The 26,090-nt window shown below is 35.3% G+C and overlaps 1 protein-coding gene across 4 annotated transcripts in view; it reads right to left on the minus strand.

Annotated features, from left to right (window-relative positions):
- Positions 1 to 26,090, minus strand: part of LOC137251003 (uncharacterized) — a 155,082-nt gene that overhangs the window by 77,780 nt on the left and 51,212 nt on the right. The window contains exon 2 of one of the 4 annotated variants that reach the window (XM_067784829.1): positions 12,443 to 12,637. The exons of the other annotated variants lie outside the window; for them this stretch is intronic. The gene's annotated coding sequence lies outside the window, so the exon portion shown is untranslated. The remainder of the gene's footprint in view (positions 1 to 12,442; positions 12,638 to 26,090) is intronic. 4 annotated transcript variants of the gene reach the window in all.

A 26,090-nucleotide genomic window follows, 5' to 3' on the forward strand; every position in this document is an offset into this window, starting at 1 on the left:
GTGCGAGAAATCAAGGAATACAATGTGAGTCCAACGTACTAAATATGGGCGAACCACAGTAATGGAAACTAAAAGAACAAGCTTTTTGCTCAAGCATAACAAATTCGAGGCGAGAGTATTTACGCTCGTTATCATATGTTTCGTTCTATTGCACAGATGTTTTGACGATGGCTTGTGGCATGAAGTTCCTTTTGCAGCAGCTGTTAAGATGAGCAAGTGGTTAGGGGGCGTATACCCGCGGCAGGTATGGCTGCCATAAGAGGAGACTAAAATACCAAACTGATTCAAAGGGTTGTGTAGCGCAATTTATAGCTTCTCCAACACAATTTTCAACCACACCAAATTCCTCATGGATCTAGGAGGAAGGTGGTCGCGACCGCCTAGAAGGTTTTATGTGGTCATACTAAATCGTTCCCGAGATGGTCGGGCTAGTGCCTTAATGGTGCTTGTTACGAGAGAGTGCTAGATCTATATATGGAAAAGGAACATTAACATCGATAAGACTCAACAAAACCTTCGGGGAGTTTCCTTATTGCTACAACAACAAAATAAGCAAGTAGAGTGGTCGATTCAACGCGTGTTATGCCGTTGTCAAACACTGCGGACATATTGAGTTTCCTGAGGTCCTAATGAAATGATCATTTCATAACAATGTCCGGAATTGCAAAGCCATTCAGAATTTTGGACTAACGTTATTTCTGTAGTCTTTGAGTTGAGGCTATGCTTAAGTTTATATGGAAAAGTGAGCTGTATATTGGCGGTTAATTAGAAAACATTTGGCTTACACAAACGGAAGGCATTCAAATGGCACAAAACTTTCCCTGTGTGAATGCTTGGATAAACCTAGTGCACGCTATAACTGGACGCCTACAAAGGAAGTACCATCATCATCATAATTAACTACGCTTAACCAGTGCTTAGTTATTTTGGCTGTTTCGTATTAAGTCACGCCCACTATTCCCATTTTGCGCTTGGATCCACGCCTTTCCCGCTTGGTCGATCATGTGAACCTCTCGCTTTCTCTTAATCTCGCCCAATATAATATTGGGACGTCTACGGAGAAAGGGTCAAGTAATGCGCCCTTTTTAGCTAGTTCATCTGCTTTTTCATTCTCATCTATTCCCATATGCCCTGTGACCCAATATAGATGTATGGTTTTCCCCGTCCCGATTCTTTCCAGGGATTGATTACACTCTAACATACTTTTAGTTGCTGTGCTATGCGAGGTTGTTGCCTTAATTGCTGCTTGGCTGTCAATATAAAAGTTAATACGGCTGCAGTTTAAGGTATTATCTTTCAGTGACTATGGTTACATCTAATACTTCCGCTTGGAAAACGCTAAAGTTATCTGGCTTGTAGAATATGTTAATTTCCGGATCGGCACCGTATATCGCAGACCATTTTCTATTTAAATAAAAATAAAAATCCCTGATGAAGATGTGATATTAACACATCGAATGCGTAAGAGAATAAGAAAAAAACAAAGTTTTTGTCTTTTATGTATCGGCAAAAAAGCTCCTTTTTGAAAAATTAATTCTCAAAATATATAGTGGTTGTTTTTATTTTGAAAATTTTCGGTTATTTTTGGAACAGAGAGTGTAGAAGCCTTCAACTCTATTTTGACTGCTATGCGTTCAGTCAGTAAGTAATTGCAAAGTGAAAAGGTGGATTTGCAAATGTGTGCTTTTTTGTATGGATCGTTGGAAGAGAGTTTAGTTTCATTCCGCGAAAAGTTCAATGATTTCGAGGAAAAAACAAAACAATTATTACCTGGTGTAGGTTATACAGAAATCGCAAAACGTAGTCGTCGTAGAAAAAAACAACCTAATGACGGATATGCTCCAGAAGTAGACTTTTCGCCTCGCGATGATTTTTGGGCAATAGGTTTCATCAAAATCATCGACAATCTTCACAGTGAAAGTATATGGAAGTTTCAGAGAGATTTGCATTTCTCATCAACTTTTCTCTAAGTGATGGAGACCTCCACGAAGCTATAAATAACTTAGTTATTTTTATACCTTTCATGAACATGAAATGGTATATTAACTTTGGTCCGATGTTTGTAACGTTGAGAAATATAGAAAATAGACTCACCATTAAGTATACCGAATTGATTAGGGCGACGAACTGAGTTGATATAGCCATGTACGTCTGTCCGTCCGTCTGCCTGTTTGAACGCAAACTAGTCCCTGAAATTTTGAGATGTCTCAATGAAATTTGGCACAACGATGTATTTTTGTATTATATTAGACATTTGTCGGATCCGGTAGGATCGGACCACTATAACATATATCTCCCATACAAGCGATCGTTCAGATAAGATGATTTTGGTCATTCCTGATATATTTCAATATATCATAGAAGATTTCATGAAAAAATCATTTCGATCGGAGCTTTATATAATATAAATCCCATACAACCGACCGTTCAGTTAGAAAGATTTTTGGCAATTTCTCCTTTAATTTCCAATATAAAAACGTTAACCTTGGTGATATTTATTCTAATATATCATAGAAGATATCCTGAAAAAATAAGTTTGATCGGAGCTATATATAGTTATATCTCATACAACCGATCGTTCAGATAGAAAGATTTTTGGCCAGTTATTCTTACTTTACAAGGTATAAACGTGAAACTCGGTGATATATATTTCAATATATCATAGAAGATTTCATGAAAAAATCATTTCGATCGGAGCTATATATAATAAATATCCCATACAACCGATCGTTCAGATAGAAATATTTTTGACAATTTCTCCCTTAATTTCCAATATAAAAACGTTAAACTTGGTGATATTTATTCTAATATATCATAGAAGATTTCCTGTAAAAATCATTTCGATCGGAACTATATATAATATATATCCCATACAACCGATCGTTCAGATAAGGGGGTTTCTTGCCATTTTTTATATTTATCTTAAAATCGTTTAGGTATGTACATCTGTTCACTATATATTTCTACAGCGCATTATTTGGAGATTACGAATGGGATAAGATTATTGTTCAGCCCCATTCATGAAAGGTATGAAGCCTTCAGAACAGCCTAAGACAGTCCCGTTCTTACTTGTTTATTCTAGAGGTTTGGAAAAATTTTTCATTGAAATGAAACAATTCCAAAGTGACGTGAACTCCAGATACACTGATGGACAAAAACTCATAGTCATTTGTATAAGATTCTGTTGGAAGATCTACTAGCCGATATATTTCCTAACACAGAAATAGCTCTTCGGATTTTTTTAACATTAATGATCACAAATTGTTCTGCCGAACGATCAAATAATCAAAGCTGCTGAAAGAGCTACAACGCGACAAGAGCGACTCGAGATGTAAGGTAAACTTTGCATTGAGTCAGATTTATTGAGCAAAATCGATATTGATGATATAATTGATGAATTTGCCGAAAACAAATGTAAACAAGTAAGGAAGGCTAAGTTCGGGTGTAACCGACAATTACATACTCAGTTGAGAGCTGTGGAGACAAAGTAAGGGAAAATCACTATAGTGTTAACTACTTTGTACTCTTTACTTTAATTTTTAAAATAATTGAGTTTTCGTGTTAACTTAAAATTTTGAATAACTTCAAAAAAAGAAAATTCTAATTAGTTGGAAAATATCTAAACTCAAAAATAAACAAAAATAAATTTTTATATTTAAAATCAAAATAAAAGATTCTTTTAAAATATCAATTTGAATGTTGATATATTGGCGATCCTACCAACGGACCTAAAATTAATTGAACGTACATACTTGTACAACGAATTTGGACTTAAATTAACGTTGTTAAATGCAGAACTAGTGAATTATAGATGTTAATGTGACTATAATTATCACATACATGTGCTTACACAATGATACGGAAATGTGATTAAAGAAAAGCCAGATCATTAAGGCAGTGATTAGTTTAAAACTCAAAAACTATTTTATATAGGAACTTGATTAACAGAAACATATTCTAAAATAAACTAAAAATGTGTATAGTGTAAAAACATCTAAAATAATTTAGACTATTATTTACAAAATAGTTTATGTGCAAAATTTTCGCTTCAATATCATTAAATTAATTGAACAAGAATCTTTAAATTTTTAATTCAATAGTGAACAAAAATAAAACAAAATTAAATTCTCTACTATTACAATACAATATCTATCAACAATCCATTATAATGTACATTGCCTGAATTGCTTCAACTTCTCAAGGACTGTGCTGGTGATTTGGTGTTTGTCAAGAATCAACTAACTAAAGTACCAGCATTTGTATCTCTATTTACACGCCTTACTTTGCTGAATTTGTCATGCAATCAACTTTCCGATCTGCCGAAAGAATTGGAAGCAATACAACAACATTCTGTGCAAATTTCATATAACAGTCGCTGTAAATTATATATACGAAACATTAAAACAAAGAATAAATGTTGAAAATCAAATTAAAAACATAAAAAACTCTAAAAACGTGTGTGTAAACAAAATTAAAACATTTACAACCTAATACTCTTAAAAGCAGCAATTGGGTTATCCAAACCACAACCACAATTTTGCACGCAATACACACAAGAACAGATTTAAAATGAAGACATCACGATGAAAATTAAGAGATTTACAAATAAAACAACAAAGCCATTGCATATTTTAAAAGCATTACGATATCAAACAATCCAGATATTAATTTCAAGATATTTTTTAAACAATCATCAATCAACTACTTATTAATTTTAATATTTTTTATTAAATTTAATTTTATGTAAGTATAATTTTTATTTTAATATTAAATTTAAAATTTTTCAATTATAATTTAAATTAAAATTTTAAACCTTTTAACTTTCAAATTTATTTTAAGATTATTTTTATATTTTAACAATTATTTAAATTTACTTATTTTTTATATAAAATTAAATATTTTATTTAAATTGTTAACTCCCTTTCCAAAAAAAAAAAAAAAAATCTTAAATATTTCCTAATTTTCAAATATTTCCTAATTTTCAAATTTTTCATTTTATTTTATTTTATTTTTTTTTTTTCATATGGTTCTACGTTCACCAATACGAACTCGTAAATTTACAAATGCAGAAAATCAAAATATCAACCATACAAATAACATCATGACTCACAATACAACTCAAAATTCTAACATTAATACAACACAAAACAACATCTCTAATACAACACAAAATACTTCAACACAAGATAACTTTACAAATTTTCCTTCTACTAAATCTATTAAATTACCACAATTTTGGCAAGATTGTCCTGATGCCTGGTTTTTGCTTGTTGAAGGACAATTTGAAATTAACAATATCAATGATGATAATTTAAAATTTCACAATGTTCTAATTACTCTTCAACGAGATACTATATCTAAAATTTTAGATGTTATTAACCCTCTTCCTCTTTTTAATAAATATGATACAATCAAAAAAATTATATGTGAAAGATTTTCTCTTAGCGAAGAAAAACGATTAGAACAATTATTTTCAAAAACTGAACTTGGTGATCGTTCACCATCTGAATTATTCAGATTTATGAAATCACTTATAGGTACTGACTCCATTGTAAGTCAAGAATTACTTTTCAAATTATGGATTCGTAAATTGCCACAAGAAATACAAATCCATTTAACTTCTAGTAACAATCAAAATAAAGATGAAGTAATTATTTTAGCTGACAAACTTTTTGATTTAATCAACAAACGTCATTCTTCCAAATCTCCTGTAGTCTCAAGTATAAATAATAATATTTTAGAACAATGCGTTAAAAATTTAACTGAATTAACCATGGCTATTTATCAAAATTTAAATAAAATTTCGAATGATATTAATCAATTACAAATCCGTTCAAGATCTAAAGATAGAAATAGATCTAAATCTCGAAATTTTTCAGGATCAAGAAATTTTTCAATCAATCGTAATTTTAATTCACAAACAACTATTTGTTGGTATCACAAAAAATTTAAGAATAACGCTCTCAAATGTATACCCCCATGCAATTTTAATCAAAATCATAATTCAAATTACGAACAAAATTTAAACTGAAACGATCCATTATGACGGTGACGGATAATGGAACTATTATTAAACCTACTCGTCGCCTATTCATATTTGATAAATTCAATAAACTTAATTTTCTTATCGATACCGGCGCAGTTGTATCAGTTATTCCTTTTTCTAAATTTAAAATTTATAAAAGAAATTCGGATCTTACTTTGACCGCAGCAAACGGTTCTTCAATTGAAACTTTTGGTACAAAACTACTTAAAATTGATTTAGGTTTAAGAAGAGATTTTGAATTTCCATTCATTATTGCGAACATTGATACACCAATTTTAGGAGCAAACTTTTTAGAAAAATTCGGAATTATTGTCAATATTAAAAATAAAGAAATAATGGATTCTACTACAAAAATTAAAGTTGCTGGATCTTCTGGATTTTCTGATATTTTCTCACTCAAAATTCCTATTGTCGAAAATAAGTTTTCAAAATTACTTAATGAATTTCCGTCTATTACCTGTGAACCAGATTATACTAAAAAAGTTAAACACCATACGGTTCACAGGATAGAAACAAAAGGTATTTTACCATTTTCGAAACCCAGACGTCTTGATCCAATCAAACTTAAAATTGCTAAAGCTGAATTTGAATTTTTAGTTAAAACGGGTATATGCAGACCCTCAAATTCTCCTATTGCATCTCCACTTCATCTCGTTCCTAAAAAAGAACCAAATGATTGGAGACCTTGCGGAGACTATCGAAGACTTAATTTTATTACTACACCAGATCGGTATCCTTTACAACATATTCACGATTTAACAATTGATTTAAAAAACAAACAATTTTTTTCCAAAATTGATCTTGTGCGTGCTTACCACCAAATTCCAATGGCAGAAGAAGACATTCATAAAACTGCAATAACTACCCCTTTTGGAATGTTTGAATTCGTAAGAATGCCTTTCGGTTTACGAAACAGTGCTCAAACTTTCCAACGCTTTATTAATGAAGTATTTTCTGATTTCGATTTTGTATTTACATACATTGATGACATTCTTATTGCCAGTGATAATGAAGATCAACATATAAATCATTTAAAATCAGTTTTCAAAAGACTTGAAGAATATAATTTAAATATCAAACCTTCAAAATGTACTCTCGGTGTAAATAAATTAAATTTTTTAAGTTACCAAATTTCAGGCGAAGGTGTTAAACCATCTTTAGATAGAATTGAAATCATAACAAATTTTGAAAAACCAATTTCTATAAATAAATTACAAAAATTTTTAGGTATGATAAATTACTATCACAGATATATTAAAATGTTAGCAACAGAACTTAGTCCTCTGCATGAAATGTTAACACATGCAATTAAAAACAAACTCAAACAATTAAATTGGACAAATGAAACCACAACAGCTTTCGAAAATGTTAAAAAACTTTTTGCTAAAAATACTTTACTTACACATTTCGACAAAAATGGTACTTTATCATTAGCAGTAGATGCATTAAATGTTGCTATTGGAGCAGTTCTTCAACAAACTAGCAATAATATACTAGAACCCTTAGCTTATTTTTCAAGAAAACTAACTACAACAGAATCTAAATATTCAACATTTGATCGTGAACTTTTGGCAATTTATAATTCAATTAAACATTTTAAACATTTTCTTGAAGGTAGAACTTTTACAATTTATACTGATCATAAACCTTTAATTCATGTTCTAAATTCTAAAGTAGATAGATCTCCTCGTCAACTACGTCATCTTGAATATATTGCTCAATTTACTAATGATATTCAATATATACGTGGAAAAGACAACATAGTTGCCGACACACTTTCCCGTATTCCAGAAATAAATGCAATTTCAACTCAAGATATAAATTTAGAAACTTTATATAAAGAACAACAAACTGATACATTTTTACAAAAAACCATTTCTGATCAAAATTCTAAAAATAATTTAAAGGAAATTCATATTCCAGTTATTAATTTAAATATATGGTGTGATGTTTCTCTACAACCTTTTCGACCTTATGTTCCACATTCTATGAGAAGAATTATATTTGACAAAATTCACTCATTATCTCATCCAAGTATAAGAACAACTAGAAAATTAATTCAAAATAAATATTATTGGCCTAACATGCGTAAAGAGATTAACGATTGGACTTCATCTTGCATCAATTGTCAAAAATCCAAAATTTCAAGACATACTAAATCTCCTATCCAAAAAATTCAAATACCATCAGGCCGTTTTGAACATATTCATATGGATATTGTTGGACCTCTTCCAGTTTCAAATGGAAATTGTTATATTTTAACAATTATTGACAGATTTTCACGTTGGCCTGAAGCTTATCCGCTTAAAGATATTTCAACAAATACTATAGTAAAAACTTTTATTCAAAATTATATACCACGATTTGGTATACCATTAAATATTACAGTAGATCAAGGTTCACAATTCACCTCAAAATTTTTTACAGAATTAACTAAACTTTTAGGTTCTCATAAAATTCATACATCTCCTTACCATCCCCAAGCAAATGGCATGATAGAGAGATTTCATCGAACTTTAAAAGCAGCAATTATAGCATCAAACGACTCGGTTCATTGGTCTGACATTTTACCATTCATTCTACTTGGTTTACGAACTTCTATTAAAGAAGATTTAAAATGTTCATCTGCTGAACTTGTTTATGGCCAAACACTTAGAATACCTGGTGAATTAATTATTTCAAATAGTAATAAAGAACATGATTTTTCTAATGACGCTCTTCATAAAATAAGAGAATATTTTTCACTTGTTCGTTCTAAAGTTTTTCATCATAACAAAGAAAATGTTTTCGTTCCTAAACAACTAGAAAATTGTGAGTATGTATTTGTTAAAGTTCTTCGTAAATCTAATTTAGAATCACCTTATGAAGGACCTTTTAAAGTTATATCTAAGAAACATAAAACATTTACAATTCAATACAATAATACTATTAAAAATATTTCAATTGATTTACTTAAACCAGCAAACATACTTATTAACACTAATTTAAATACAAATACATTAAACAACAAAAAACAAAAAAAGGTTACATTTAATATTAATTAATAATTTGTTTGTTTTAAATTTTCTTGGAGGGGGATTAAATATAGTGTTAACTACTTTGTACTCTTTACTTTAATTTTTAAAATAATTTTAATTGAGTTTTCGTGTTAACTTAAAATTTTGAATAACTTCAAAAAAAGAAAATTCTAATTAGTTGGAAAATATCTAAACTCAAAAATAAACAAAAATAAATTTTTATATTTAAAATCAAAATAAAAGATTCTTTTAAAATATCAATTTGAATGTTGATATAATCACCATGTAGTAGAAAGAACCTAGGGTAACCCTGGAATGTGTTTGTATGACATGTATATCAAATGGAAGGTATTAAGGAGTATTTTAAGAGGAAGTGGGCCATAATTCTATAGATGGACGCCATTTAGGGATATCGCCATAAAGGTGGACCTGGCCTGACTCTAGAATTTGTTTGTACGATATGGGTATCAAATGAAAGGTATTAATGAGTATTTTAAAAGGGCGTGGGCCTAAGTTCTATAGATGGACGCCTTTTCGAGATATCGCCATAAAGATGGACCAGGGGTGACTCTAGAATTTGTTTGTACGATATGAGTATCAAATGAAAGGTGTTAATGAGTATTTTAAGAGGGCGTGGGCCTTAGTTCTATATGTGGACGACTTTTCAAGATATCGCCATAAAGGTGGACCAGGGGTGACTCTAGAATTCGTTTGTACGATATCGGTATCAAATGAAAGGTTTTAATGTGTATTTTAAAAGGGCGTGGGCCTCAGTTCTATAGATGGACGCCTTTTCAAGATATCGTCATAAAGGTGGACCAGGGGTGACTCTAGAATCCGTTTGTACAATATGGGTATAAAATGAAAGGTGTTAATGAGTATTTTAAAAGGGCGTGGGCCTTAGTTATATAGATGGACGCCTTTTCAAAATATCGCCATAAAGGTGGACCAGGGGTGACTCTAGAATTTGTTTGTACTATATGTGTATCAAATGAAAGGTGTTAATGGGTATTTTAAAAGAGAGTGGGCCTTAGTTCCATAGGTGGACGCCTTTTCGAGATATCGCTATAAAGGTGGACCAGGGGTGACTTTAGAATATGTTTGTACGATATGGGTATCAAATTAGAGGTATTAATGAGGGTTTTAAAAGGGAGTTGCCCTTAGTTGTATATGTGAAGGTGTTTTCGAGATATCGACAAAATGTGGACCAGGGTGATCCAGAACATCATCTGTTGGATACTGCTAATTTATTTATATATGTAATACCTGCCAAGATTTTAAGGGCTTTTGATTTCGCCCTGCAAAACTTTTTCATTTTCTTCTACTTAATATGGTAGGTGTCACACCCATTTTACCAAGTTTTTTTCTAAAGTTATATTTTGCGTCAATAGACCAATACAATTACCATGTTTCATCCCTTTTTTCGTATTTGGTATATAATTATGGCATTTTTTTCATTTTTCGTAATTTTCGATATCGAAAAAGTGGGCATGGTCATAGTCGGATTTCGGCCGTTGTTTACACCAATACAAACTGAGTTCAGATAAGTTCGTGAACTGAGTTTAGTAAACATATATCGATTTTTGCTCAAGTTATCGTGTTAACGGCCGAGCGGAAGGACAGACGGTCGACTGTGTATAAAAACTGGGCGTGGCTTCAACCGATTTCGCCCTTTTTCCCAGAAAACAGTTATCGAGCCTCTACCAAATTTCACAAAGATTGGTAAGTTTTTGTTCGACTTATGGCATTAAAAGTATCCTAGACAAATTAAATGAAAAAGGGCGGAGCCACGCCTATTTTGAAATTTTCTTTTATTTTTGTATTTTGTGGCAACATATCATTACTGGAATTGAATGTTGACATAATTTACTTATATACTGTAAAGATATTAACTTTTCTTTTAAAATTTGAATTAAAAAATTTTTTTTTAAAAAGTGGGCGTGGTCGTTCTCCGATTTTGCTAATTTTTATTAAGCAGATATATAGTAATGAGAGTAACGTTCCTGCCAAATTTCATCATGATATCTTCAACGACTGCCAAATTACAGCTTGCAAAACTTCTAAATTACCTTCTTTTAAAAGTGGGCGGTGCCACGCCCATTGTCCAAAAATTTTACTAATCTGCTATTCTGCGTCATAAGTGCAACTCACCTACCAAGTTTCATCGCTTTATCCGTATTTGGTAATGAATTATCGCACTTTTTCGATTTTTCGAAATTTTCGATATCGAAAAAGTGGGCGTGGTTATTGTCCGATATCGTTCATTTTAAACAGCGATCTGAGATGAGTGCCCAGAAAAATACATGCCAAATTTCATCAAGACACCTCAAAATTTACTGAAGTTATCGTGTTAACGGACAGACGGACGGACGGACGGACGGACATGGCTCAATCGAATTTTTTTTCGATACTGATGATTTTGATATATGGAAGTCTATATCTATCTCGATTCCTTTATACCTGTACAACCAACCGTTATCCAATCAAAGTTAATATACTCTGTGAGCTCTGCTCAACTGAGTATAAAAACGACATGTTTAAAATATGGATAGTAATTTTATTAATATATGACATTGTGACAATAAAATTTGTATGAAAGATATTAGTTTGTATTTTTTAATCGAAAAAAGAAGGGAACGGACGTGAAAAAAGGGCCCCCAAATTGATGTTTGCATAGGGTCCCGTTGAGGGTTAATTCGGCTCTGATTCTAATTTATATTTTTTACATTCAAAATCTGTCAAGGATATCCAAGCCTTTTTAAACAATTTAAGTCGAAGATGGGGTCTTTCCCGAATTTTATTTATCTCCATTAATTTATTAGTAAGGTATTCCGAGTTGCGCGGTCTAAACATAAAACTATCCCATGAATCAATCCTACTCCCTCCATTCCGTTTCTTGCAAAATTTCCCATCTCTATCAACATTGACCCTACCTCCACTTGCTCCAAATGAAACAATATTTATTCCTTAACCTCTTTCATCATAAAAGGATCTTCACATTACATTTGTCTCCTCTATACTCGCTTTTCCCCTACTTATATTTATCTCCGACTATCATTATTTGTTGCCAACATTTCTCCTTGCACTACCTCTACTGAACTTAAACTCATCCTGTTTTCTTTTGCTGATTTTTCGTTTCCATCTCTTTCGTTCTCGATAGATATATTTTCTTCTTTCTCCCAACCATTTATTTTTATCTCTACTCTTTACTATTTTTCTTCCTACCCATTTTCAGCGTTTTCTTCAAACATTTTCAAATTCCCTAGTTCGGTGCGCTGAGAATCATCGGTGCTTAAGATCAGAGACCTCCATTTTCAGAAATATACATTGATATATGGGTCTGCTAAAAAAAATAGGAGGTCATACGCTACTTGGCTACCATTTATTGAAGTCGCAGGCGCAAACTTCCCTCGTACAACAAGTACGTACGTGGCTCTTCAGCATCTTTAGTAGTAGGTACTTCACGTGAATTGCATCACCATAAAATCTCTTATATATGAGAGTCGTTATTTTATTCGAAAATTTACTAATAACCCGCAGGTGTTCAAGCAAATTCGAAATTTTTTATTTGTTTCTGAAAAAAAAAAAAGAAAAAAGTTGCATTCAAATACAATTCACACTCATTTCTTATATTCAAAGCTTTGTCAGTAGTACATATAAAAATAGCAAGAACAAAGAAAGACTACATCGACTCATCACTATTAAATGAGTAAGAAGCCCAAGAAAAAATTACAGATGCGCAAAAGATGGTTACGTAAATAAAATTGTCATCATGAATTACATATATGTAAGTATGGACATGCCTTTATATGAGGCTATATGTGATATGTCTTCAAGTTGCTTCCTTATTGCAAGATATGTTCAAGGTTTAAAATAGTTTTCGAAAACATAATACAAATGCTAAATAACGATTCTTTGGGTTTAAGGGGCGATAAACGCATTGTAAAGATCGCAGAACCCATTAGTTGGTGTAAGACAATAGCTTTGTATGCACAGCTGTGGTATGGAACAAATGGGATTGCAAGTTTTCTCAATTTAGGGTGTATTGTAAGAGTACACACGAAACCTATAGCCTATAGATACAAGGCTTCCAATCACAGACTCTCAAAAAATTTTGTCGGAGAACGGGTGTCAAAACTATCGTAAAGCGTGTAATTTTATTGTATGTTTCAATTTGATAGTATGAAGTTGTTATATGATCAGCACTCCCAGCATTGATATACCTTTTCGCGGCTCTTGTCTGCTTCCTTCTCTAGGAAAAATACCTTGTTGAGAACACCATAGCATACGGCTATGTGGCTAAGCCAGATCTGCGACGTTCCATTTTATAAGGGAGCTCACCTCCTCTTAGAAACATGGTTTTAAGGGGTATGAAGGGGGTAGGATGACTATGTTGGGGGATGATAAAATCTCAGAACCTGATAGGAAAGAAAAAGCTGGTAGTAGCGAGCGACCATGCATCTCGAATGCCCCAAAGCAGCAGTTGGAGAAAAGTAATATTCGTATGCCAGGAATAAAGAAAGGAACGTTCAGATGTGGAAGAGACAAAAAGATTTCGCCCAACCAAGGCTGTTAAAGGAAGTTAATGCAGTAACATGGGGGGTTTTCGAGAAAATAAGCGTAGGGAAAGTTCAACCGATTCCATTTTTCAATGCCTCATATTGATACAATGGCCTGCAGCAGGTTAGGTGCTACATCAACGTGTCATTAAGATGGCGTAAAGGAGTTGTTCCAAATATCAAAAGTAAGTCAGAAGGGTACGCTTTAAATACCCCAGTGGCTTAAGGGTTTGAGAATTTTATACTCACGTCTGTCATAAAAGGCGTCTAAATTTCATAGAACCGAATGTTCAAGGGCCCAAAAGTTAATATTAAACGAGGCAGTCGGGGTAGTACCACAGTGTGAGAATGTCGGAGCCTAATATTTCTCAAACTTCGTGGAGTGAATTCCGGCCAACAGCGAAATTTAAATTGGTAGACAAACTGATCCTAATGGCGGAAGCTATTTCTGATATCCCCATCATCGGAGGAGGTTGTTCACTTCCTCCTCAACATAAACAAGACAACGAATGATATGGAAAAGATTCTGCTGAAAGAACACAACTTATCTTATCCTTAGAAAGAACAGCCACCATTCTAGAGGATGTGTCGCTGCTCTCATCTGTATGATATTTTTTAACTCAGCGTAACTGGATTCGGCGTTTGCGAGGCAAAAGTGAAAGGGAGGATAAGAAAGATTAGGAAGCACTTATACCCATGTATTCTTTCCAATTTCGTACCTAGCGGTAGTAAAGAATGAGTTGGAAAAAGATCAAAGCTTTTTATACTCAGTTGAGCAGAGCTGACAGAGTATATTAACTTTGATTGGATAACGGTTGGTTGTACAGGTATAAAGGAAACGAGATAGATATATACTTCCATATATCAAAATCATCAGGATCGCAAAAAAATTTGATTGAGTCATGTCCGTCCGTCTGTCCGTTAACACGATAACTTGAGTAAATTTTGAGGTATCTTGATGAAATTTGTTATGTAGGTTTCTGAGCACTCATCTCGGATCGCTATTTAAAATGGACAATATCGGACTATAATCACGCCCACTTTTTCGATATCGAAAATTTCGAAAAACCGGAAAAGTGCGATAATTCATTACCAAAGACGGATAAAGCGATGAAACTTGGTAGGTGAGTTGAACTAATGACGCAGAATAGCAGATTAGTAAAATTTTGGACAATGGGCGTGGCACCGCCCACTTTTAAAAGAAGGTAATTTAAAAGTTTTGCAAGCTGTAGTTTGCCAGCCGTTGAAGATATGATGACGAAATTTGGCACGCACGTTACTCCTATTACTATATGTGTGCTAAATAAAAATTAGCAAAATCGGATAACGAACACGCCCACTTTAAATTTTTTTTTTTTTAAGTCAAATTTTAACAAAAAATTTAAAATCCTTACAGTATATAAGTAAATTATGCCAAAATTCAACTCCAGTAATGATATGGTGCAACAAAATGCAAAAATAAAAGAAAATTTCAAAATGGGCGTGGCTCCGCCTTTTTTATTTAATTTGTCTAGGATACTTTTAAGTCGAACAAAAATTTACCAATCCTTGTGAAATTTGGTAGGGGCTTAGATTCTGGGACAATAACCTATTTCTGTGTAAAAGGGCGAAATTGGTTGAAGCCACGCCCAGCTTTTATACACAGTCGACCGTCTGTCCTTCCGCTCGGCCGTTAGCACGAAAACTTGAACAAAAATCGATATATATTTACTAAACTCAGTTCACGTACTTATCTGAACTCACTTTGTATTGGTATAAAAAATGGCCGAAATCCGACTATGACCACGCCCACTTTTTCCATATCGAAAATTACGAAAAATGAAAAAAATGCCATAATTCTATACCAAATACGAAAAAAGGGATGAAACATGGTAACTGGATTGGTTTATTGACGCAAAATATAACTTAAGAAAAAAACTTTGTAAAATGGGTGTGACACCTACCATATTAAGTAGAAGAAAATTAAAAAGTTCTGCATGGCGAAATAAAAAACCCTTGAAATATTGGCAGGAATACTTTTCGTAGTGTTATATATATAAATAAATTAGCGGTATCCAACAGATGATGTTTTGGTCACATTTTTGGTCCACATTTTGGTCGATATCTGGAAAACGCCTTCACATATACAACTACCACCACTCCCTTTTAAAACCCTCATTAATACCTTTAATTTAATACCCACATTGTACAAACACATTCTTTTTGGCGATATCTCGAAAAGGCGTCCGTCCACCTATAGGACTAAGGCCCACTCCCTTTTAAAATACTCATTAACCCCTTTCATTTGATACCCATATCGTGCAAACAAATTCTAGGGTCGCCGCTGGTCCACCTTTATGGCGATATCTCGCACCGCGTCCACCTATAGAACAAAGGCCCACTCCCTTTTAAAATAATCATTAACCCCTTTCATTTGATACCCATATCGTACAAACGCATTCTAGAGTCACCCCTGGTCCACCCTTATGGCTATATCTCGAAAAGGCGACCACCTATACAACTACCACCACTCCCTTTTAAAACCATCATTAATACCTTTAGTTTAATATCCATATTGTACAAACACATTCTTTATGGCGATATCTCGAAAAGGCGTCCACCTGTAGAACTAAGGCCCACTCCCTTTTAAAATAATCATTAACCCCTTTCATTTGATACACATATCGTACAAACAAATCCTAGGGTCACCCCTGGTCCACCCACTATAGCGATATCTCGCAACGACGTCCACCTATAGAACAGAGGCCCGCTCCCTTTTAAAATACTCATTAACCCCTTTCATTTGATACCCATATCGTACAAACAAATTCTAGGGTCACCCTGGTCCACCGTTATGGCGACATCTCGCAACGGCGTCCACCTATGGAACTAAGGATCACTCCCTTTTAAAATTCTCATTAACCCCTTTCATTTGATACCCATATCGTACAAACAAATTCTAGGGTAGCCCCTGCTCCACCTTTATGGCGATATCCCGCAACGGCGTCCACCTATAGAACAAAGGCCAACTCCCTTTTAAAATACTCATTAATGCCTTTCATTTTATACCCATATCGTACAAACAAATTCTAGGGTCACCCCTGGTCAACCTTTATGGCGATATCTCGCAACGGCGTCCAGCTGTGGAACTAAGGATCACTCCCTTTTAAAATTCTCATTAACCCCTTTCATTTGATACCCATATCGTACAAACATATTCTAGTCAGCCCTGGTCCGCCTTTATGGCGATATCTCGAAAAGGCGTCCACCTATAGAACAAAGGCCCACTCCCTTTTAAAATACTCATTAGCCCCTTTCTTTTGATACCCATACCGTACAAAAAATTCTTGTCAGCCCTGGTCCACCATTATGGCGATATCTCGAAAAGGCGTCCACCTATAGAACAAAGGCCAACTCCCTTTTAAAATACTCATTAATGCCTTTCATTTTATACCCATATCGTACAAACAAATTCTAGGGTCACCCCTGGTCAACCTTTGTGGCGATATCTCGCAACGGCGTCCACCTGTGGAACTAAGGATCACTCCCTTTTAAAATACTCATTAACATCTTTCATTTGATACCCATATCGTACAAACAAATTCTAGGGTCCTCCCTGGTCCACCTTTATGGCGATATCTCGCAACGGCGTCCAGCTATGGAACTAAGGATCACTCCCTTTTAAAATACTCATTAACATATTTCATTTGATACCCATATCGTACAAACGAATTCTAGGGTCCTCCCTGGTCCACCTTTATGGCGATATCTCGCAACGGCGTCCACCTGTGGAACTAAGGATCACTCCCTTTTAAAATACTCATTAACATCTTTCATTTGATACCCATATCGTACAAACAAATTCTAGTCAGCCCTGGTTCACCTTTATGGCGATATCCCTAAATGGCGTCCACCTATAGAAATATGGCCCACTCTCATAAAATACTCTTTAATATCTTTCATTTGATGCACATGTCATACAAACATATTTCAGGGTTACCCTCGGTTCATTTTCCTACATGGTTATTTTCCCTTATGTTGTCACCATAGCTCTCAACTGAGTATGTAATGTTCGGTTACACCCGAACTTAACCTTCCTTACTTGTTTTTATTGGAGGTGATGTTTTAGCGCCCTTTCCTCGATTCTTTCCACCATTCTTGCCACCTATCTTTGATTTCGCTCGTGATTTTGCGCTTTTCTTGGCAACTTCTGATGGTCGCCCGATTCCAATGTCAAGATACGAACTTTATCCCGCAATCCAGCATGATAGAGTATGTCGCATATGCTGGGATAAAATCAAGTAATTCACATTGTATGCTATAATATACCAAGGGATATGGTGAGTATTGTAGGGAAAATATTTAAGAAACGCACAAGACTGGACCAAATGCATTAATTTGTAGAAATACAATTCGGGTAATCCAAAGTGGTTTTAGAGGTGCTGGAGGAACCCAATAATATTTGATTCGAATGATAAAGCTCGCCATCTAAGTGTTTGAGTGATAAATCCAAGGGGCAAAGCTGAAGGTATATATCTTCTTTAAAGACAGGTAGGAGTGAAGGCACTGCGCTCTTCAACCAAATTCTGAAATAGGGCTTTATTTAAACGTTTTCTTAGACAGGGCGTTTTTGAAACGGCAGCAGAAACGTTTCTCAGTCAGCAGTCGATATGCAATTTAAACCCGCAGAAAAGTGGCAATAATTTCATTTAAGCAATTCTTTTAAACATCTCTCATCAGTTTTACAGTCAAAGCAAAGATAAAAACACAGAATAATAATTTTATATAATCATAAAAGCATCATCAAGAAGAGCAACAAATCTGCAAACAGCAATGATGACTACAAACAACCATAATAAGCCAATTAATAAAATTAACGTTGACGTCACGGCTCGATGATACTACAGCTTCATGTATACATACTTACGTATATCCACACAACCGATAAAATTGCGAACAAGTTAACCATCCAAAGTAGCATAGCACATAGTATCAAAAAGCAATGGAGGAAAAATAATAAGAGCATGTAACAAAAACGAATTAAACAAGATGTACAACAACTGTTTAACTGTCAACTGCAACAACGGCACCGCAGCGATGGAAAGGTGTCACATTTCACAGTTACAACATACGAAAATTGCACGCCAAGTGACTTGATTCTTATATACACACACACGCATGCAAACTTTTGACACACAAAGGCTGCATTGAACTGGTTAGAGATAATGCAGATTTACAAATGAATTTTTATACCCAGCTGTACTTGTATACACGGTATTATAACTTTGATTGCATAAAATTTGGTTGTATAGTTATAAAGGAATCGAGCTAGATATAGACTGCCATATATCAAAATCATCAGTATAGAAAAACAATTTGATTGTATCGGGATGGCCGTTTGATAGAATGAGTAATACTTTCACAACGATTAAGTTGTAATTTAAGTTTATTTATTGAATGATAATAATTAATAAAACATTAAAGATTTAATTGTAAAAAAAATGAATAATAGTTAAGTGTCCTGAATTGACGTCCGTTCGCTTTCGCTGATACTTTTCAACTCCTTTTGCTTTGTCATTCGATTGTACTTCTCATCTGATAAAAGGGTTGCCAAATAACTTTACAGCTCGGCCGTTCCTGATGAATCGTCTCCCCTGGACGATTTTGCATTGTTGGAACTTTCTATATTTATCTCTTCTTCGGAATCGTTGATAATTGAATTTGTCTCGTCGCAATCTTCTGCTCCTAAGGTGCACCACGGTTTCATATTGTCATTGGTAAACACCCCGGAATACCTTTTACGACTCCTCTGTAGGTCTGGTAAATCTTCCACCAAATAACGGTCATGTGGAAGGACTTTGGTAACGATGTATGGTCCTTTATATGCTGGCTCTAATTTATGAGACATACCTGTAGGAGAAGGGACATGAGTGATTAATACCAAATCACCTTCGTTATACGGCTTCGGTGCACGATGTTGCGCATCAAAACGCTGCTTCCATTTAAGCCGCTCTTGCTGTATTCGTTTCCCTACTGCTTGTGTTCGAAAGTCGTCACCCGTAATTTCAGATTCATCTTCGTCTTGCACAGCTTGTATTAACCGATTTGTTGTAACATCTTTCAGCTTATAATTGAATACCAAGCTATTAGGACTCTGCCTAGTCGTAGCGTTAGTTTGCGAATTCAACTGCCATTGCAGCTGTGGCAAAGCCTCGTCCCATTCTTTGTCATTCTTAGTGCTACACTTAAGTGATGCTAGCACTGTACGATTTATACGTTCGGCTTGTCCATTGGCTCTAGGACTTCGCACTGCCGTCTTCACATGTTGAATGTCATGATCCGCCATAAACTTTTCGAATTCTTTGGACGTAAAAGCTGTCCCTCTGTCAGTGACCACGCATTTTGGACGCCCATACACGGTCATGTAGTCTTTCATAACATTCAATACTGGATTTGTTTTTGTGTTGCTTAACGCTTTCAACACAACATATTTCGTGAACGCGCATACGATAACCAAAATATAGTACTTGCCATGCTTGCTTCGCACAAATGGTCCCAAATGATCAAGATGTATAGTTCTGAACGGAATGGGTACCACTTCCCCAACATGTAGTTGTGCCTCTCGTTTCCCTCCGCGCACCTTGTTCAAACAGCAGTCTGGACAAGATTCAATGTACGACTTTACATATGGTCGCATTCGGGCAAACCAAAAATCTTTTGATATGCGTTCAACAGTTTTGTCCACACCAAAATGCCCTGCTTCGTCGTGACATGCCCTTGCTAATCGCCACCTTACAGCTTGTGGAACAACCAATCGTTTGTCATTACCCATCTTACGATACAATCGATGCCCATGTATCACATAGTCACTTCTAATTTGTTTTGCGTTCAACCCATCATTGCCGTTGATGATTTCTATAATCTGCCTTAGCTTGTCGTCTTGCCTTTGCATCGTTGCTACCCAATCTTCCGAAATGGTAGTAACAGCGTACACTGCATCGGCAACCGTCATCGGTTCAGTTGATGGAAGAGTTGGACATCGGCTCAACCCGTCCGCCACTTCGTTATTCGTTCCTGGACGATGCTCACACTCAAAATCAAATTCTTGCAATTTGAGCCACCATCTAGCTATACGAGGCAACAGCGCCGTAGTTGCTTTCGTTGCTGCCACCGCATTACAATCCGTTAGCACTTTAAAATGTTTTCCCATCAAATACATTCTATATCGCTGCAATGTTTCGACAATCGCCAAAACTTCCAATTCATGGCTCGCATAATTACGTTCGGCATCATTACATTGCCTGCTAAAGTAAAATACAGGCTTCAGCCCACCTTCTTCACGTTGCATAAGCACACCAGACAGACCCTTAGAACTGGCATCTGTATGCACTTCATGCGTTTTTGTCTCATCATACATGGCTAAAACCGGTTTTGTAGTAATAGCGCCCTTAAGTGCCTCAAAAGCATCTCGTTGCAAATTTGTCCATTCGAAAATTGCACCTTTACGTAATAATGCTGTAAGCGGTCGTGCTACAACACCATAGTTCTTTACAAATTTCCGGAAGTATCCGGTTATTCCCAAAAATTGTCGTACCTCTGTTGCCGTAGACGGAACCGGAAACTCCTCGATTACTTTTGTCTTACATTCACCTGGTCGTATACCTTCACGATTGATAACATGTCCAAGAAATTGGACTTCCTCTGCCAGAAATGTACTTTTCGTTGGCCTCAGCGTAAGACCGTGACGTTTAACTGCTGTCAAAAAATCGTGCAAAACTTCTAAACCTTCATTGACAGATTTCGTTGCAATAATAACCTCGTCGACGTAATTGATGACCTTATCCGGATGCTTCATCGTCTTTATAACGTTAACGATGACTTCTTGGAAGACCATCGGCGCATTGACCAACCCGAAGGGCATCACATTATGTTCAAAAAGACCCTCTGGTGTCAAAAATGCCGTATACTTCTTAGATTCCTCTGCCAATGGAACCTGATAATAGCCTGACGTCATGTCAACAGTGGTAAAAAACTTATTTCCTGCTAAACGTGAGAGTTGTTCCTCTACCACTGGCATGATATAATTTTTCTTGACCGTAACTTCGTTGAGACTTCGGAAGTCGACACACATTCGACTTTCCCCGTTGCTCTTTTTTACCAGCAATACTGATGCAGCATTTGGTGAATCGCTTTTCCGTATGATACCACAATCCAGTAGTTTACGAACTATACCCGACAATATTGGACGCTGCGAAAACGGAACCTGGTATCGCTTTCCGATAATCGGTTTATCTGTCGTAACCTGAATTGACATCGCGGTACCCTTTACTCGCCCAATGTCACAAATGTCTTCTGCAAAACAAGACTTAAACATTAGTAAAAGATCTAGCACCTTACCACGCTCTTCGATGCATAAATCGTTCGATATATTAAAATGATAATCGCCTTCGTTGATATGATAGACTCCGTCATCAACAACTAGACGATAGCCATACTCCTGTAGTATATCGCGACCCAATAAAACGTCATCAGGTAGCAACTTATCTTCTACAACATACAAGGTCGCCTGTCGTTGCATATTCTCCATCGTTATCTTTGCCTCTAGTTTTTCAGATGCTTCAACCTTGCACCCGCCGAAACCAATAAATTGCTTTTGCACCTTAACTTTGTTATGCATACGGTCTGCTACTGTTTTCTTAATGAACGAACATCCACTGCCAGTGTCGACAAAAGCATTTACAGATTTGCCGTCCACTTCGATTTGTTTTGTTACTGGAGTAGTCTCCTCCTTAACGTACTTATCATTAGAAATCTCCAACACCGTAGCCTTATTATTCGTACAATCTTTCGCGATGTGACCTGTCTTTGAGCATGATGTACACCTGAGCCTACGTTGTGGCTGTGAACACTTAGCCGCTATATGTCCAAGCTCGTTACAATTGTAGCACTTTACTTGCCCTGGAGTCCTAACGTTGGACTTGCCCTCTACTTTTATTGGCTGCTGTGTTGTACCTGTATTCATCGTCACTTGGTTGCTCATTGCCTTTAAATTCTTTAAAGATGTTAGCAATTCGCTGCAAGATTTAAATCGCATTGCCGCTAATGTCTTTGATAATGCATTATCATTTAACCCGCTAATTATGTGCGTAATAATTGACAAATCATCAAGCGCACCCTGACGCCCAATAGATATCATCGCATAATAAAACTCAACATAGTTTTCATTGTTTTTACGTTTTCGGTTGGCCATCAGTTTGTGCACCTCAGCTGTATTATACCCAGTCGGAAAATCTACATAGAACGCTTGCACAAAATCTGACCAACTGCTGTGTACCGGCTGTGCATCCAACCAAAGTTTCGCCATGCCTTTCAATTTATGCTGTATTGCCACTAATACCATTACCTCAGGCCATTTGTAGTTCTGTTTTAATTGTTCAATTTTCGTTATGAATTGCCCTGACGTGATAGTGCCTTTAACTGGGTCAAAATCGGGAAGAATTCCAACCATATCTTGAATGGTCATCGTTGATTGCCGTGGTGCGTATAGCACACTTTTTGCATGTTCAATTCCATCTATAGGTGCTGGTGTAGTACCGCCATTTTCCGTACTTACATTTGTTTTTTCGATGCTACTGCCTGCAATAGGTGCCATTGTCGTGATCGCTGTTGTCAATTTTTCCATAATTGACTTCAGTCCATCAATTTGTTTTTGTAGCTCACTTGCGTTTGTTGTGTTGTTCTCCTCCAATTCGTCTGGATCGATTTCGTCCGTTCCCAACAACTCCTGAAGCTTTGCAATTTTATGGGCCTTTGTGCCCGTCGTTGTTGCACCGTTTGCATTTAATAATTCATTAAGTTGAGCAACTTTAAGCGCAGTTAACTTCAACATCTTAGAATTTTACTTTTTGCGTCTTAATACAATCACTTCTTGTCGTTGAATTAATTGTATTCAATTTTTGCTTTTAGCTGTCTATACGTTGACAACTATTCGTTTTTTTTTTTTTTTTGCCAGTATGCTTGCGCTTACTTGCTTTCGTTATTGCTCACACAATAAGGGTGGTTTTCGTTGCAATCTTTGTTGTTGTAGCGCTGCCTACCAGTATCGTTCGGTTAGCCGTTGCTACGCCAAATTCAAATTCTTCGTATTGCTTGTTCGTGCACGTTTGCCTATTTCGTCTGGCAATTGTTTTTCATATATGTTGTATACGTTTACATATATGCTGTCTCAACGTGTGTATGTAACGTTGTGTGTTTTATCATCGCCGTTGAGACTCCAAAAATTTATTCGTTGCGCCGTTTGCTATACGTGCCGTTTGCGCTTTGCAAAAATTGTCTCTCGTTGTGACTGCAAAAATACACTTGCACACACTGTTGTACGTAGATATTTTTAATGTAACTTCGTCGTAGGCGTTTCTGCAATTTTTTGCAGAAGTTCACATTCCACTCTGACTCTATCGGGATGGCCGTTTGATAGAATGAGTAATACTTTCACAACGATTAAGTTGTAATTTAAGTTTATTTATTGAATGATAATAATTAATAAAACATTAAAGATTTAATTGTAAAAAAAAATGAATAATAGTTAAGTGTCCTGAATTGACGTCCGTTCGCTTTCGCTGATACTTTTCAACTCCTTTTGCTTTGTCATTCGATCGTACTTCTCATCTGATAAAAGGGTTGCCAAATAACTTTACAATTGAGCTATGTCCGTCCGATAACTTGAGTAAATATTGAGATATCGTCACCAAATTTAGTACACGAGCTTATCTAGACCCAGAATAGATCGGCATTGAAAATGAGCGAAATCGGATCATAACCACGCACACTTTCTATATATATAACATTTTGGAAAACACAAAAAACCTGATTATTTAGTAATTAATACACCTAGAATGTTGAAATTTGACGTGTGCACTGATATTGAGACTCTTGATAAAAATTTGAAAAAAATTTTTTAAATGGACGTGGCACCGCCCATTTTTGATAAAATAAATTTTACAAATATTATTAATCTAAATCAAAAACCGTTAAACCTATCGTTACTATAAGGAATTTTTTGAAGAAAAATTAACGAAATCGGTTAAGGACCACTCCCACTTTTATATAAGAGATTTTTGAAGGGGTTATAGACGAAAAAACTAAGCTATATCTTTGCAAAAAACCTTTATATCAATGGTATTTCATTTCCCAAGTGGATTTATAACAACAAATGGGAAAAACTTCAAATTTAAAAAAATGGGCATGGCACCGCCCCTTTTATGACTAAGCAATTTTCTATGTTTCGGGAGCCAAAACTCGTAGAAAAATTAGTTCAGAATAGAAACATATGGATTATTGCGCAGCCTTATAACACTATTAAGCACACAAAACAAACAACAACAGCATTTCAAGTGTACAGCTGGGTATGTAATGTTCAGTTTCACCCGAACTTAGACTTCCTTACTTGTTCTGACTGGGATTGATTTGTCCCAAAATAAAATTGTACCAATTATAGCAGTAAACTTTACTTTATGCTCAGACGATCCCAAGTTCCTCATGAAATTGGGGAATGGAGGGCGGGATGGCCTAGAAGATTGAATGTGGTCATACTAAGACATTTCGGAGACGGTCGGGCTTGTACCTTAATGGTGCTTGTTACCGAAACGCAGCGATCTATACCCGGCAAAGGACTATCAGCATTGACAAAACTCCCCAATTTATTAGGGGAGTGTATTTATCGCTAAAACAACAACAAGAGGGTATTCTTATTATTTTTAGGCCTCTATGCACTGGGATCCTTACTATCCCATTATACATCCCAATATTTTCTATGATAAGAAGGATTGACTGGCGTACTCATCTACGAGCCGCCAAAATGCTGATATATAGCGTTATTATTTAATACTGCATTCATACTCAGGTCGATAAAGCTCTGATGGTCAGTCTGGTTCTAGCAAAGACCGCATGCTTTGCCTCATTTTCAAAGCAGAAATAACGTCCGCAGACAAAAGAGGTGAATTTCTTTCATCTATGCTCTCAGATATTAGTATTTGCTTCCATTTACTAGGTACTAAAACAAAAGAATTTTCAAATTTTAAGCCGACAGTTAAAACGGGATTTGTATCAAAAGTGAATAAAAGTGGAACTTATAAACATAACCGTAAAAGTGCGGTTAAAGAAAAGAGAGCAGTGTAAATTGGACTCATAATTTCTTTGTAAAAGTGTGGATACATCGATTCTAACAATATAACGGAAACACATCGTTTATTTTTCATAAGAATAAGACATACCAGTTCATACCAGATCAGGTTATTCAGTTAAGGGGAGAATGGGATGGAATATCGTTTATTCATTTTGGGACAATTTTGGGACTGTTTCCTGAACATTTTGGAAGTACTTCTGCACCATTTCGCCATTATTTTTGGAATCGCTATTCAATAGAGACGGGAAGAGGGTGGAATATCGTATATTCTTATACCGTTTGTGACTACTTTGGGACTGCTTCGTAAA

Source organism: Eurosta solidaginis, chromosome 4, assembly GCF_040869045.1.
Source record: "Eurosta solidaginis isolate ZX-2024a chromosome 4, ASM4086904v1, whole genome shotgun sequence".
Classification (NCBI taxonomy): Eukaryota; Metazoa; Arthropoda; class Insecta; order Diptera; family Tephritidae; genus Eurosta; species Eurosta solidaginis.